The 15,272-nt window shown below is 35.6% G+C and overlaps 1 protein-coding gene across 1 annotated transcript in view; it reads right to left on the reverse strand.

Annotated features, from left to right (window-relative positions):
• Positions 1-15,272, reverse strand: part of Ptprq (protein tyrosine phosphatase receptor type Q) — a 194,813-nt gene that overhangs the window by 80,349 nt on the left and 99,192 nt on the right.

The raw sequence follows: 15,272 nt of genomic DNA on the forward strand, positions 1-15,272 counted from the left end.
TTGATCCTAGCTGATTCTTCTTTATGAAATGACCAAGCTCAGAGCTGCTAGGATTGCACTTTAAGACAAGTGCCCCACCAGGCAAGTTCTTCTTCTTGCTAGTGCCCTGACATCATGAACAATTATTGAGAACTGTCCTGACTTAGTAAGGGTGGTGATTTGAGTTTTGTTTCTGTATTGATGGTAGCTTGGTTTTGGAAATATTTTCAAGAGAATATGTCAACATCTTCTTGGTCTCCAGCATGCATCTTTTAAGTCTCAGCTCAGGGCAGATCCAGATCTCTCTCCCAGGAAAGATTGGCGAGTACATCTGTGTACCAGCTCAGAAAGAAGCAAAATGCCCTGCTTTGACTTTTTAATCTCTCACTGTAAAATGTCAATCCTGCAAGCGTTCCTTCAGTGCAAGCAATCAAAGCCCCCATCAGGGAGTGCAAGCTACCCCAAGCAGAGCAGAGAGAAACATGACATTCAGAAACCACTCATGACAGGTCTACTCACCCATGCCACTAAATATTTTATGTTCCACACACTGATCAAATTTTTTTTTCAAGTAAGCTATCCAGCCCCTTGCTGATCTATGCAAAAATGTCATTTCTTGAATTCTCTGAACTTGTTCTTCTTTCGTAGTTTCTTTTAAGAAATAATCACTCTAAACTACATTGGCATTTCAGTAAATTTTAATGATGAAATTGCCTGTTTTACACAAAAGTAACCTGCATCAACCACTTCTGTGAAAAATTTCATATTTCATCAACTAGAGCTATGAAAACTTAGAACTCCTAAACTGAAACCATGAAATACAAATAAATATACATAGCAAATATATGAGTCTAGTATTTGTATAAAACAATATGTAGTCTATCTGAAGAAATGAAAAATAATTATTTAATTCATAGTAAATTTAAAAGAAATATTTAAAATATCAAAAGATCATCCTTTATAAACATGCATTTAATTATTTTATCATCTTTCACATTGTATAAACACTCAAATACCTCAAAGGCTTCTAGGTAACGCTTGTGTGGAATTTATTAAAATTCCAAAAATGCCTAATAAAGTACAGCGGCATTATTTTCTTCCTTGGCTAGAGTGTGAGGTAATCTATTACTATAGACACATAAAAAGAAAATACAAAAAATATTTAGCTAAATACTAAATAAAGGAAGCTAAGAGAGGCAAAGCTATGAAGAGCTTAAACTATACCAGTTTGAAAGCTCAGTAGGTTTTAAGCATCTTTGGGAGACATTGTTTGTCTCCCCGTAAACTGTCACATTCTGATTTAGGATTGTTTGTGAAATGAATCTAGTCACTAATGGGCCAAGATATCACTATACCCTATCTCTTATAAATCACGGCAATTTACTCAGTAGGCATGATCTATCCTTATTCTCTCATTCCCCATAATCCAATCACTTCCTCTCATGAGTACTTTCCCCCTGGTTTCCACAATAATGCATTTTCTGCAACTAATAACCATCATTTCCTGATTTTCATGCTTCTATCCTTGCACAGGAATGTGGGTCTTATGTGGGTCAGGGTCATCTTTCCCATCCATCTGTGTCTCCGTGCTAAGTGTGTTAGCTGAAAGGTGAGTCTGGATAGACCATCATTTTGCCTAGTCCATAGAAAAGTTTGACTGCCCCCCAAGCCTGAATGACCTTAATAACCAATATCTTTTGGTGTGCCTGATATTACACTTATCAGGAGTGTCACACTCAAAGACTTATTCAGAGTGTTGCCTTCTACATATCGCTATAGATTAATGTTGAAACCATTATAGTAAGTACTTAATAGTTATTTTAAGTGTATCATTCTATGGGTGAATTTCCTAAAAGTATACATGTTAAATAAAAATAAAAAGTGACAGCAGTTCACAAGGTAGAAAATCTCAAGGTCTATGAACCGTAATTAAAATTTTCTTTATGTCTATTTTCATTCAAATTCAGTTTAAACTTTGTTTAAAAATGCCTCCTAGTTAGGTTATGGTAGTTCACAATCTGACATGCTGGACCACAAGATTCCTAACCACCATCATCACTAAGTGAAGGGTTCTGTAGCTTCTCTGTTGCAAAGGTATCAATCACCTCTAGGATTGTGGGCTGACTTTGACGCAGGACCTGGAAGAATTAGCTTTGTGTTTCAGGTATCTCTAAAGACTAGAGAAAATTTAGTTGGTGTGTAGAGTCTTTGTATGTATAGGACCTGAAGCATTAAAGGCCCCCAAAGAAACACAGCATTAGATTTGTAATGTTTCTATACAGTAAGAGCATCGTAGTGCATGTCTCTGTCCAGTGGTCCCATGAATGTGATATCAGATTGTCTTTCCCTAGAGACCCATGGTTTCCTTGGCTGGAATGGGATAACACTGTTAGTATATAAAATATTTCCTGTCATTTTACAAACCTTAATTTTGCTCTATAGTTACTCACAACAACGTGTAGCACCACAAAGAGCAGGCACTGAGAACCTAAGAATTTGTCAAATTATACCATATAATAAGTATGGAAAATGATTAATGGATGCTCACATTTTTAGACTTTACCATATAGTTATTTCATTTAATTCTTAAAGGCATTATCTGTCATTTCAGACCAGTTTACTAAAGAAATGCAGTGAAAAAATACAAATTCCACTATAACATTCGCATTGCCAGATAAGAATTAAAACATTCCAATATTGTACTAGATTTAGAACAATATATATTTTTCTAGAATTGTATTGTATTTACAAAATTACTTTGCAAAATAGTGACTTTAGACCAGCAGCATCTGTATTATCCTCAATAGTCATAAGAAAAAATAACTACCAACTATGCCGTACTTCACACTAAATCAATTGAACCCTGGGGAAAGGCACAATCAATTAATATGCACCCAGGACAGTTATTTATTGTCCATATGTAAGTAGCATTGCTTTCTAATGTCAACTACCTTTGGAAATTGTGGGAGCCCATTTCTGGGTTCCTCGTGGCTTTACCCAGCATGTCCGCATAGAGGATGATTAGGACCACATGCCTGAGTGCAGGTGTCTGAGATGGTCTGCACTTGGCTGTGCTGGGGGAGGAGGTCTTTTGCTCCACCCCTTGGCGTCTCTATAAAAACCCTGGGGCAGAGACAGTCAGGGCCCATTGGAAAAGGTTCCAGGCCCTCTCAAGGCTATCCTTTATTTTCTATCTGTTTATCTCCGCGATATTCTCCGCAATAAATCCTTCTATCTAATATTTCCTGCTGCTCGCACTCAAGAAAACTCTGGGGAACTGTGGGGGTGGTGGGTAAACGCCCCACAGGAAATGTAGTAGCAATGGTAAAGATGGGGATAGATTAGCTGTTTCCTGCCTCTGTGATGGCTGGGAGGATAGCTGTATAGGAGTTTGGGAGCTAGTGATCAACCTGGGGACACATGCCTCTGAGAACAGTCACTCCACAAACTGGCCTACTGCTATGTCATCTTGGTGAGGGATAAACTATGGAATAAGGTCACTACTACCATGGCTTCTTCCAGTCTCCAAAGTTTCTAGAACATGATAGGTCATCGTGTTCCATAAAAGCATAAGGAAATGTACCCAACTCCAGTCTGTCTTGGAAAGAGACATGTAAATAATGAAAAATCATTCAAGACTAGAAGCAGAATAGAACATGAGGGCCAAAATAAACATGGCTGTTTTGCTCTCTTGATCATTTGTTACAGGCATAATTTAGGTATTATTAACATTTGGTTATCATTAAAGAAAATTAAAAAGCAAGGGATTAAAAAAAACTCGAAGGTATACTTTGAGGGTATGTGTGTTACAGAGAGCCCCATCTCACTCATTTATAATTGGAGACACTTGAATTACTTGCTAAAAATGTGGATAAATGTATCCAGATCTTTCTTAGACCAATTAGTTAGAGCTATTAATATCACACAGTGATATTTTTGTAATTTCACCTATCTTTCATTTCTAGTATTTTAGAAAAAGGCATACAATTTGCTTATACATATGAGAATTTAAAATAATTTTTATTTATATTCTGAAAACATTAAGACTCTGCAAGAACCCCTTTTCTGACAGTATACTGAAATGTATTTTAGTAGATTAATTTTATAACCTTGATGATAATTCTTGTCAATACTATCTGGGCAGATGCTCTTTGTAATAGTACTTGGCACTATTCCACTCTTGGTAATGTCTATACTGTTACTGTGCTTTTCTTTTTTACTATATCTTTCTTTTCAAGAAAATGTCTGTTTATTATAGGCTGCTTTTGAAGTCAGTATGGAGACTAGAATGACCTCAAACTCATTATCTCTCACTTTCACTTCTCAAATGCTGAAATTTCATGTACACACAGCCATGCTCAGTCTACTAGTCATTTTTACAGCACTCAGAGGAGGATTTTCCCAGTCCTGTTAAGGTGTGAGAAGGCAGGTTCAAGGCCACAGATGAACAAAGTATGTGACTGTACAGTTGTGTAGTCTTTAGGGCTGTGTGAGTCCAAGACATGACCATGCATTAAGATTACTGTTGTGATCATTGTTCTGAACAATGGAACCCATAGCTCTCAATTTAGTTACCCAGCTGGAGAAAAGTAATTATCAGTATCACCCAGCTAGAAACCCTGAAACCTACAGCTGAGACCAGACTGTAAGAAATACTGATGCTACGGTGGCACAAATGTTATGGAAGGAGCCAACCATGTCTTGATTTTATTTACCAATTGCATAATATGGAACCCATACCTCACATGCTAAGGTGGCAAAGAACCGCAGACAACATAGGTCAGGGGTCCTAAAGGAAAATCTACTAATGTTATTCTGTTAAAGGACCACAGCAAGAGAATGCCACTTAATAGCATAATGTTATATCTGTAGATCAATACATCACTCAACTCCCATCAGAAAAGCTTCTTCTTGGAGTAGACAGGAATTAACAGAGACCCGTAAGTGGTCAATGTGCAGAGAGTGATAGACTTTGGAGCACCATTCTTAAATGGGGTATCCTTATCAAACCCTTCCCCTCAAAACTCAGGGATCTATATGAAAGATGAGCCCAATATATTGTAAGAGGCAGAGGTCATGGATGACCCCCCAGAAAACTGTTCCATCCCAACACAACAGTGTTGGCGCATGTGTGAACTCACAGAATCTGTGACAGCATGCACAAGACTTGCACAAGTTCAAACCAGATAAAAAACTACCAACAAGGAAAAGGGGAAGTGTATACAAAGTCACACCCCTAATCAAGAAGCTATTTACAATCTGCAACTGTTAGAAAAAGGAAAATCAGTTTTCTCCAATTGAGTATCATATCACTGGTATACCAACTATACTGTAGGACAGGTTCTATTCCCAAAGCACTTGGCCAACACAAAACAAATTCCATATCTTTTGTGCGCCTTTTGTCTTTTTTTTATAGTATTTTTTTTTGCTTGCTTGTTCTGATGATTTTTTATTTTTATTCTTTGTGAGAGAGAGAGAGAGCTTGAAACTATGTGAGTTAGGAGGTGGAGAAGGAGGATCTGGTCAGCGTTGGGAGAGAAGAAAGAATATTATCAAGATATATTTTATGAAAATAAATAAATAAAAAACATTTTAAATAACAAAAATGTACCTGAGACCTGACGTACAGCAATCATGTTTCTTTTTATTTAGAGTTTTCCATAGTCAACTGTAGGTTTTTATTATATCTTAGAAAATAAAGAACAGTTGGATTTTTGCCGATTTGATAACTAATGCTGGTGAGGTAAGGTTATAAACCCAAACTCCCACTGTACTAATCCTCGTTCACAGATCTTTCTGAACCAAATGAAAGACTATTCTCTGTAGAGTGAAAGCAAATCCAACTGAAAATGAGATTTGAAGTTGGTGCTGAGAAAGGAGGGGGACTGTTCTAATTCTGAAACAAACTAGAGTTGAGGGACAAATACGACAGAGGTTATTATTTCCTTCTTACTCTGAAGAGTGGGCTCTAAAAACATTGATTTAAAAAATACAGTGATAACTTTCATAATTTCTTTTGCTTTAATTTAGTATATTTGTTGCAAAACAGTCTTTTTGCTTATGTTAATGTAATTTCAATAAAAATATTTTTAACTTTTTATTGATTCTTTGTAAATTTCACATCATGCATCCCAGTCCCATTCACCTCCCCGCCATCCCTTTGTATCCACCCTCTGCCCTTGCAACCTCTTCCCCTCACGAAAAAAATTAAATTAAATTAAATTTAAAAGAGAGATTAAAATCTCTTTGTGGAATCTGTGGTGTGACACAGCGAGCCACGCAGTATATATTTTAGTCTATACATCTGTACTTGTAAGTGTTCATTGCAAATGAGTTCTGGTTCAAAGCCTCTGTCTTCCGTTACCCTATCGATACTGGGCCCTCACTGGGACTCTTCTTGCATATCCTGTTGTTTGTATTGAATTCTGGGACATTTGTTTAATAATTTGGAAAAGCTCATTTGACACTAATTATTAAGTGATATCATGAAACGTTATTTGCTTAGTATCCGTCTCTGATGATTCCTTTACCCAACTGTCTTTTACTTGTGTGGCCGCACCCTAGGTATCAGCATCGTGCTTCCCCCTTGTTTCCTGTGTGAGTAATCTTCCTTTACTATGTACATTTATTATACTTCATTATTTTAGCAAGTTGTTTATGAACTTGGAATTCTTCAATCATTCTAAAGGGCATCAATTATTGTTAATGTTTAGATTCATTTTAGAAAGTTATTTCTTCACTGTTTGGGATCCTGGCAGAAATATTATGTACATATTATTTCCTGTACAAAAAAATCAGACTTATGCTGATTAACAAAAAGAAAATCCCAAATTCTTAAAAACATTAAGTAGACCATGTCTTAAAATAAAAAGGAGATAAATCCATCCTATGTGGATAGTAACTCACTGGATGAATTTTACTTTTAACAACACCTATACAAATATTTGAAGGACAAGATTCAGAGAACAACTAAAGAAAATTTAAATCAATTAATCTGAAACATAAATTTGAATTTGAAATGTTTGTTCACCAGGTCACATGGCTTTCTTCAATATCTATAGTATATTATAGGTACAAATACATGAGGGATGGAAGGATAACCATAAGTAATGGTTACCTGATTATTTCTGTTTTTAAGGCACTTGAAGTCCCATCAAAGAAAAATATAAATTATGATGTAATTTGTTTAATATTTTAGAAACACATTTTGGGAGCCACAAACCAGAAAGAAAATGTCTTGAAGACTTTTTCAAAAATATAATTTGGAAAGAAAAGGTAGCTGGCCTTAAAAAGAGGATGAGAAGAACACTAAGAACAGCAGAAATCCAGGAGCATAAAGGCATAAATGGCAGTATAAAAAAATTACTGAAATTACACATAGGCAAACAAAAGCACCTAAAAGTTTTCATCATAGAAGTGGTGTGGTAAAAATTAGGAAACAGGACACACATTCAAGTATCTTTTGTACTAATCTAGAAGATGAATATGAAGAATACTCTTGCAGACCTCACTAAAGAAAAATAAATACAAAGACAAGAAAGTTTTAAACATGAAAGTCCATTGGCCTCAGATAATGACTCATGGGTAGTGACAATCGCCAAAAATAAGAACTGAGAATGATTTCTCAGTAGCTACATTCAACAACTAGATAATCAAGTGTTCAATACGTTGAACCAGGAAACAGAAAACAGGGTGCAGAGGGGGCTGGTAATTGAACCTTTGGAAATCTAAAATGGTTAGATCAGTAACATCAATATACAGGTCTAAAGGAGACCCATTTTTAAAGGACAGATTTGAGAGTCCTAGGTAGCTAATATAGACAACTTTCAACAGTGTCAGACTAATTTCATTTATAGAATGAATTATAACATTTCCCCCTTGTGACAGCAGGATAGAACTATTCTAACAGTGTACTTCTACCCAGTCAGTGTATTTTTTTGTGTTTGTGTTTGGATTCAATGTTCCAATTTATGGCTAACATCACTCTGGCATTGTCTCTTTATTTGTGTTGCTCTAACATTGCTTGTATGCATATTTTGCAACTTAAATTAAGAAAAGTAAATATACGGCAATGCATTCACATTTTTTGAAAACACGTTAAGGTGTGTATACTCAGCCCTCTGCTTGCCTTTTCTTCTTTTTTAGTTTGTAAAGTGACATTCCTTAGAAAATTCTTTGATGAGGCATGTTTTGTTGAATTTTTTTAACCCAACAGATGTTTGGGTAGTTAAAATTCCTCATGAGTATGGTATCCTGTGGTTTTCACAACCTAAGCTCTATCCCAGGAATTTTCCTTTCTTACAGTCTCTGTCCTGGTGGTCTATAGGAGACGCACATTATCAGATTCCTGTCTCATTCCACACTAATTCACACCAACACTTCTTCAATGTTGTATATTTCCTTAATATTACACATGTCTGTTGTGCAACACAAAGATTTAACAGATTTCGGTGCTATACTCTCCCAGCACACAACTCAACTTGCGGGTATGGATAATCAGGAAAAAAATGGATAGATATAATAATATGCAAGTTGATGTTTTAAGTTAAATATCTCTGCCTTGTAATTTTGTGCTTTGTGTCTATATACACACAGAATGAAAATAGAGATGTGATTACTATAGAAATGACTTAAGGAGAAAATGTTTGCTTCAGTTATGGAGATCACAGGACAAGAGAGAAAGAAGCATTATCTTGAATTGGCTGGGTGTTGTTTCCTCTGTTCATTCTGGTTTATGTTTGCAGATTCACAGTCAGAGTAAGACAATTTAGCTCTCAGCTTGCATCCTAAGTCGATTCCTGAGAGGTTCTGTCCTGTTGCTCTTCTTTATGAGCCCAGGGAGATACAATAATAACATTTTCTTATGCTGTACACAAGCCTTTACCCTTGTGATTCATACTTTGACATTTTTTGTTATTTAAATTCTGAATGGTTTAATTTCAGATTAATCATCAAGCATTATCACTTTTTTTAAAAACCTCCAAGTGTTGGTAAGATGTTGTATTAATAAATGCTTAGCTACAACTTGCCACAGTTAGAGCAAGCACACACTTATATGAAAGATTGATTTTATATTGTTACTTCTGGTTCATCTAATTCAGTTACAGGATTAAATATTTTGTCTTAAGTTATATCATGGAACAGCACACCATTTTCTAATTGTAGGTAATAATATAAAATATTAATTATTTTTAATCTGGATTATCTGTTTTTATAAAATGTTTACTAATTTTTGATATGAAGAAACTTAAATAACATTATTTAAGTGCTGAAAACTTAGCTTCTTTTAAAGAGATTTTTGTTCAGTCATTTTAATTCCTTTTTATTGTTTGTTTGTGTTCTCTGGTTTTCTTTGAAACAAGGTCTCACTATGAAACTCTGGTTGTCCTGGAATTCACTATGTAGACAAGGCTGGGCTTGATCTCACAGAGGTCCACCTGCCTCTGCCTCCCAAGTGCTGGGATTAAAGGTGTGTACCACATATCCACCTCTAATTCCTTTTTATTTTAAACGTTATTTCACCACACAAGCATACATGTAGTACATGTATACATCTGTTATTTATACATATATATGTTACGATATGTGTAGTTTATTTTAGTCTTTTCTATAAAATAAAATCAGATTCTCCTTGGCTTCACAAAATTGTACTCTATTGTACATATATGTAACTCAGAAATTAAAATATATTTATCATTAGAAAATGTTTCTTCTCTTATATCAAATTGCCATATTCCTTAGAATAAAAGACAAGTAAATAATTAATTTATAAAACCTATGCACAAAAGACTTCTCATTTTAAGGGCTATGAAATTTATGAATGCTAAAAACATGTATTTTCACAAAGCTAAAATATGCACACATACACATCTATAACTTTATGTATATAAATGATTATTTACTAAAAGTTATATATCCGAAGTCTTGATTTAATTGACTACTTGAAATATAACTGCTCTTTAAGATTTTTAATATTTGACTGGACTAATGCTTTTTCTTTTAAAATATTATTTCACATATATATGACACATGTAGCAAAGGTACATATATGTTAAATATATAATACATGTAGTACCTTTTTGTTTTCTATATCTATATATGTATGTATATCTTATTATATGTATATTATATTATTACATTATAACTGAAAATAATATAGTTGCATAGTGACTATATATTTTTGCATATATATACACATATTCACTATGCAACTATTTTATTTTTCCAATTATAGTAATATGAAAAAGAAAATAGTTACATAGTGAATAGGACAATATATGTTTATTGTATACATAATATGTATATTTTACATTATTTAATAATATATGATATACACATATAATAAGATATACATACATATATTGTCCTAATTACTATATAACTATTTTCTTTTTCCAGTTACCAAGATTAGCATAATTATTTCTTTTCCACACCTGGAGGGGTTGAAAATATCCATACATCTTGACTGACTAATCTCAAAATGAATGTAATATTTTTCATCTGTTTCTGCAAACTTAATATGGTAATAAAGTCTTAACAATGGGTAAGAAGTGTCAAAAAGTGGGGTATGGAATAGTATTTAGCTAGAAACCCAAGCACATGGACTGTTAAGAATCCAACTTTCTTACTTTATTTGCCAGATTCTGAATTGATATGATATGCTTTTATGCTAATTAAGCAAATCTCTAGTAGCCTTAAGTGTCTCTGCAAGAGTTCATGCATTTGGAGAGTTTGCTTCCCGATACAGTGAGGGGGTAGAGGCAGGCACTTCATGAGCAAGCCGCTCACAGGCTGCAGGATGGAACCTTTCATAGAAGACACTGAGAAACAGGCATATTCTAACCCAAAGTCGCAAATGAACAGGCCAGCTGTGATGTGTTTGGGATACACAACCGAACATATTTTTAATTTTTAAAAATTAACTGCAAGTTAAAAAGTCAATGTGTTCACTTAAAAATATCTATCCTTGCTATTCCCTACCAAACATCAGAGGACCTAATAGATGGACCAGAGGAAACACGGCCTTTAGATAACACATTCTCTGCTCCTTTTACATTGTTCCTATCCTTCAACTGTCTTAGATCCGCCCACTTTATTCTGTGTGAGACTCTTTCCAATAACACACAGTTTCCCAGGCTATAAAGTTTCTTCGTTACGTGGAACGTTCCACTTTCTGTCAAAATTTAGTTTGTCATTTTGCCTACTCCTATCAGTGGAAGCACCTTAGGTCATAGCTTTGCCAACGATTTCATCTTTACCTGTCTATTTCTTTATGCTTTCAGTTTTGCTGTGACGGCAGAGGTCATAGACCTCTGAGAGGAAAAGCTATTATTGCCATTTTCCTAAACCAAAAGAATTTCGAACAGTAGTCTGAATACTTATCATCATACCCATAGTTGCTACACTTCTTCTCTCATCCAAGAAGTTTCTTTTGGCCTCAGATGGTGATTATTACAGAACATTCACAACTGGCCCAAATGCGAAGAACAGGCGAGCAAGGGGTGCCCAAACCCACGTGGTTAAATGTATGCTGCAACCCTGTCCCTAAGGGTCAGGAAACACCATGGTAGAGGGGTCGGAAGGTTCTAAGAACTGCAGGACCAGGATGCCTTATATGAGATAGTGTCTTAAAGACAGGATACGGCAGTCAGGTTGGATATCTTTTCCACACACAATTTTCTCCAGTGAGCTATACACAGTTACAGGTGGGAGAGTAAAGGAATCCTCTGTACCAGTTCTTTGGAGAATCTGCTAAGTAAATCTGGACACTGAGACTTCTTTTACAGGTTAATTGTATTAACTTGGAGATAAAAATATTGGAAGAACTTTAGCGTCTACACTAGTAAAACCAAATTAACTCTGAATGTATTAAAATGGGAACTCAGCCGGGCGGTGGTGGCGCACGCCTTTAATCCCAGCACTTGGGAGGCAGAGCCAGGCGGATCTCTGTGAGTTCCAGGCCAGCCTGGGCTACCAAGTGAGTCCCAGGAAAGGCGCAAAGCTACACAGAGAAACCCTGTGTCAAAAAACCTAAATAAATAAATAAATAAATAAATAAACAAACAAATAAATAAATAAATAAATAAATAAATAAATAAATAAATAAATAAATGAATGAATGAATGAATAAATAAAATGGGAAAGCGTAACATGCTTTTCTCCCTGTAACTGAAGAGGAGTCATGGGGCTGGCACTGGATAAAAATAAATTTTCATGTAGAATATACAATAAAGCTAATTGCAAGTGTATAGTGATGTGCTGCGGGTAGCAAAGGATGATAAACTTTTCAATGATTTGTTGATTGACTAACTGATGTGCTGAGAAATATGGAAACATACTCATGGAGATGAAATGACACAGACTCTTTTGAGTGATTAATAAATTGATGCAGGATAGTTAATAAGTAAATACATCACCTAAAAAAAAAGACATGATAGGGAAGCTGCATTAATAAAATCTCAAGAATGTGGTTGTCTAAGCACGATTAACATAATGGCAACCAGTTGGCATGCCAACGAAGATGGGGAAATTTCACAAGGTGTCACCTCTAAATGAAGAGCTATAGGCAATCAGCAGCTGCTGAGAGGGGGAATCAGTTTTCTCCAGAGATGAGCATCCTGATAGATTACCTAATCCCATGTGGTCAACCCTAAACACAGATACATAAGAGCAACAGTAAATGGAATCAGTGGTGTGTGTGTGTGTGTGTGTGCGTGAGTGCGTGCGTGCGTGCGTGCGTGCGTGCGTGCGTGCGTGCGTGTGTGTGTGTGTGTGTGTGTGTGTGTGTAATAATAATTCAGGAATTATGGAAGAGGAGATCATGGATTTGAAAGGAAGAATACTGCAGTCATTGAAAGAAGAAGAAGGGGGACTAGAAATGATGTAAATATAGTACTTGTATTCAAAATTATCAAAAAATTAAAAAGCATAGCAATGTCTTCTTAAATAATCCATTTAAAATAACTATTCTCATCAACTAATCCAAAAATGAATCTAATTGGTTTCCACATTTCATTTCTCTCTCTGTCTCTGTCTCTGTCTCTGTCTCTGTCTCTCTCTCTCTCACTCTCTCTCTCTCTCTTTCTCTCTCCCTCCCTCTCTCTGTTTTAGCACTGGCATCTTAACTATCACCTACATTGGACAACAATTCCTTCTCCCTTATCAACTATAGATTATTCAGTCAACTTTCATTTGTTTGAGAAATGCCTATGGAGTATCTACTTTTATCAGAAATTATCCCAGCTAATAAGGTAACAGTAACAATCAACAGACAGTTTTAAAATAGCTAGGTAATTATTTATTCAATTGAAGATAGTGCTATAAAAACTTGGTCCAGCCCCAAAGTAGTATGCCAGCCTGTGTTGGCTACCCAAGGGAAGCCTTACGATCTATGAGGAGGTGATGGGGGCAGGTTAAGGGGGAGGTGAGAGGGGGCAGGATGAGAGAAGGGGAGGGAGGGAGAACAGGGGTTGGCATGTAAAATGAAAAAATTTAAATAATAAAAAAGTGCTGAAAAAATAACTACATGGCTGTTTTAGATTTAGTTGTCGTGAATAAGTCTAAACATGAATCATTAAATAGATGATTATATAAATATTTTCTTCTGGTCATGCTAAGAAAGACAAGGTATAGCATTTCATCCAAAACCAAAAAAAAATAGGGAATTTTAGCAGTAAAAATATCATAGCATAAATGGGAGCTAAAGGGAAGGCAAAGTGGTTACAAGTCAGCTATTTTAGGATTAAAAAGTCGGTCTCAAGTTTAAGTAGCCACTCAAGATAGCTCACTTGGTTAAATTAGTCGTGGACAGATGAAAGAGCAAAGGAACACTATCTGGATTTTCATTTTCTGTGAGCAAATCAATAATAGTATCTATGAAGATAACAAAGGATAAATATGGGGAGATTTGGTGTTTAGATTGTACTTATTTCAAGAGGTTTATCGGACATACCTGCCTAATACTATCAGTCGTAAAAATATACTGATCTACAGTTCTTGGAAGCATTTGGGACTATAAGTAGAAAACTGAGGATAATCAATATGTAAGTAGACTTAAAGCTATAGGACAGAAGAAAGCTACTAATGTAAGAGCTCCTAGATGCTCTGTAATATTAAAGAAAAGGACAAGTATGGATTTCTGGGTATTCCAACATTTAGAATTAATAAGACAGGGCAGGAAAAATTCGCAAGCGAGACTAAGAAAGGACTGATAGGAAGGTCAGGAAAAAAAGACCAATCAAAAAATCCAGGGGAAAGTCTTCCAGAAAAGCCGAAGTATAATAGAAAAGGACTGGGATAAGCCGTGTGTTGAAAGCTTGAGTTTTGGGGTTTCTACGTCAAGTGCAGAATTACACTAAACAACATGTGTTAATCACTATGATAAAAATGACGCCAGGCATTCCAGGGAACTGTAACAAAAGACACATTCAGGAGACCAAAGAATGCTCTAGATAAAAGCTTATTATACTTGCTATAAAGACCTACAACAGAATCCATTTGTCACTAAAAATCATGTGTGTGTGTGGGTGTGTGTGTGTGTGTGTGTGTCTGTCTGTCTGTCTGTCTGTCAGTCTTTGCTTGTCTGTCAGTCTTTGCCTGTCTGTCTGTTTGCTAATAAGAACAAACTCTTTCAGGGAAATTTAATTTTAATTTGAAAAGAATCCCTAAAACGAGGCTTGATCAAGAGAGGAACGATACAAACTCCGTATTTAAAGAGTGTTGTCTTTTAATATAAAATGTTCCTGACCAGTCCATGTTTGAATATTTCATGACCAGCTACTGGACTTTTTTGGGAAGATTGTGGAACCTTTAGCGAAAAGAGGCTTTCAGGAGTAAGTACCTCACCGAAGGGCGGGTCCTGGGGGGTTTATAGCCTGGCCTACTTCCTGTTCTTGCTCCAGTCATCGGCACACTAGTCACCATACCTTCCCCACTTGTGGGCTTTATATCTCTGGGGAACAATATGCTAAATTAAGTGCCTTCTTTCTTAAATCACTTTGGTCAGGTATTTTGTTACTGTGTATAAAGTAACTAAGAAGGAGGACTTATTACATTGAATAGTGCTGGTGTGAGCAGCTATGTTGACTCTGAAGAGGTAGGACTGGGCCCAAAACAGCTTTTCAGAGAACATCTCCATAAATGCGGCATTTAAAATTTGACTTGGAAGTTATTTACATTTCATGGAAATCTTCACACTTCTATGAGAACAGGAGTTGGAATAAATAATAGAAATTGATTTACTGAATCATGGGTGTTAATGTTTTTTTAAGTAAATGGGTTGGCCAGTTATTTTA

The sequence above is a fragment of the Peromyscus californicus genome, unplaced genomic scaffold (assembly GCF_007827085.1).
Source record: "Peromyscus californicus insignis strain IS unplaced genomic scaffold, ASM782708v3 Scaffold_24__1_contigs__length_46423439, whole genome shotgun sequence".
Taxonomy (NCBI): Eukaryota; Metazoa; Chordata; class Mammalia; order Rodentia; family Cricetidae; genus Peromyscus; species Peromyscus californicus.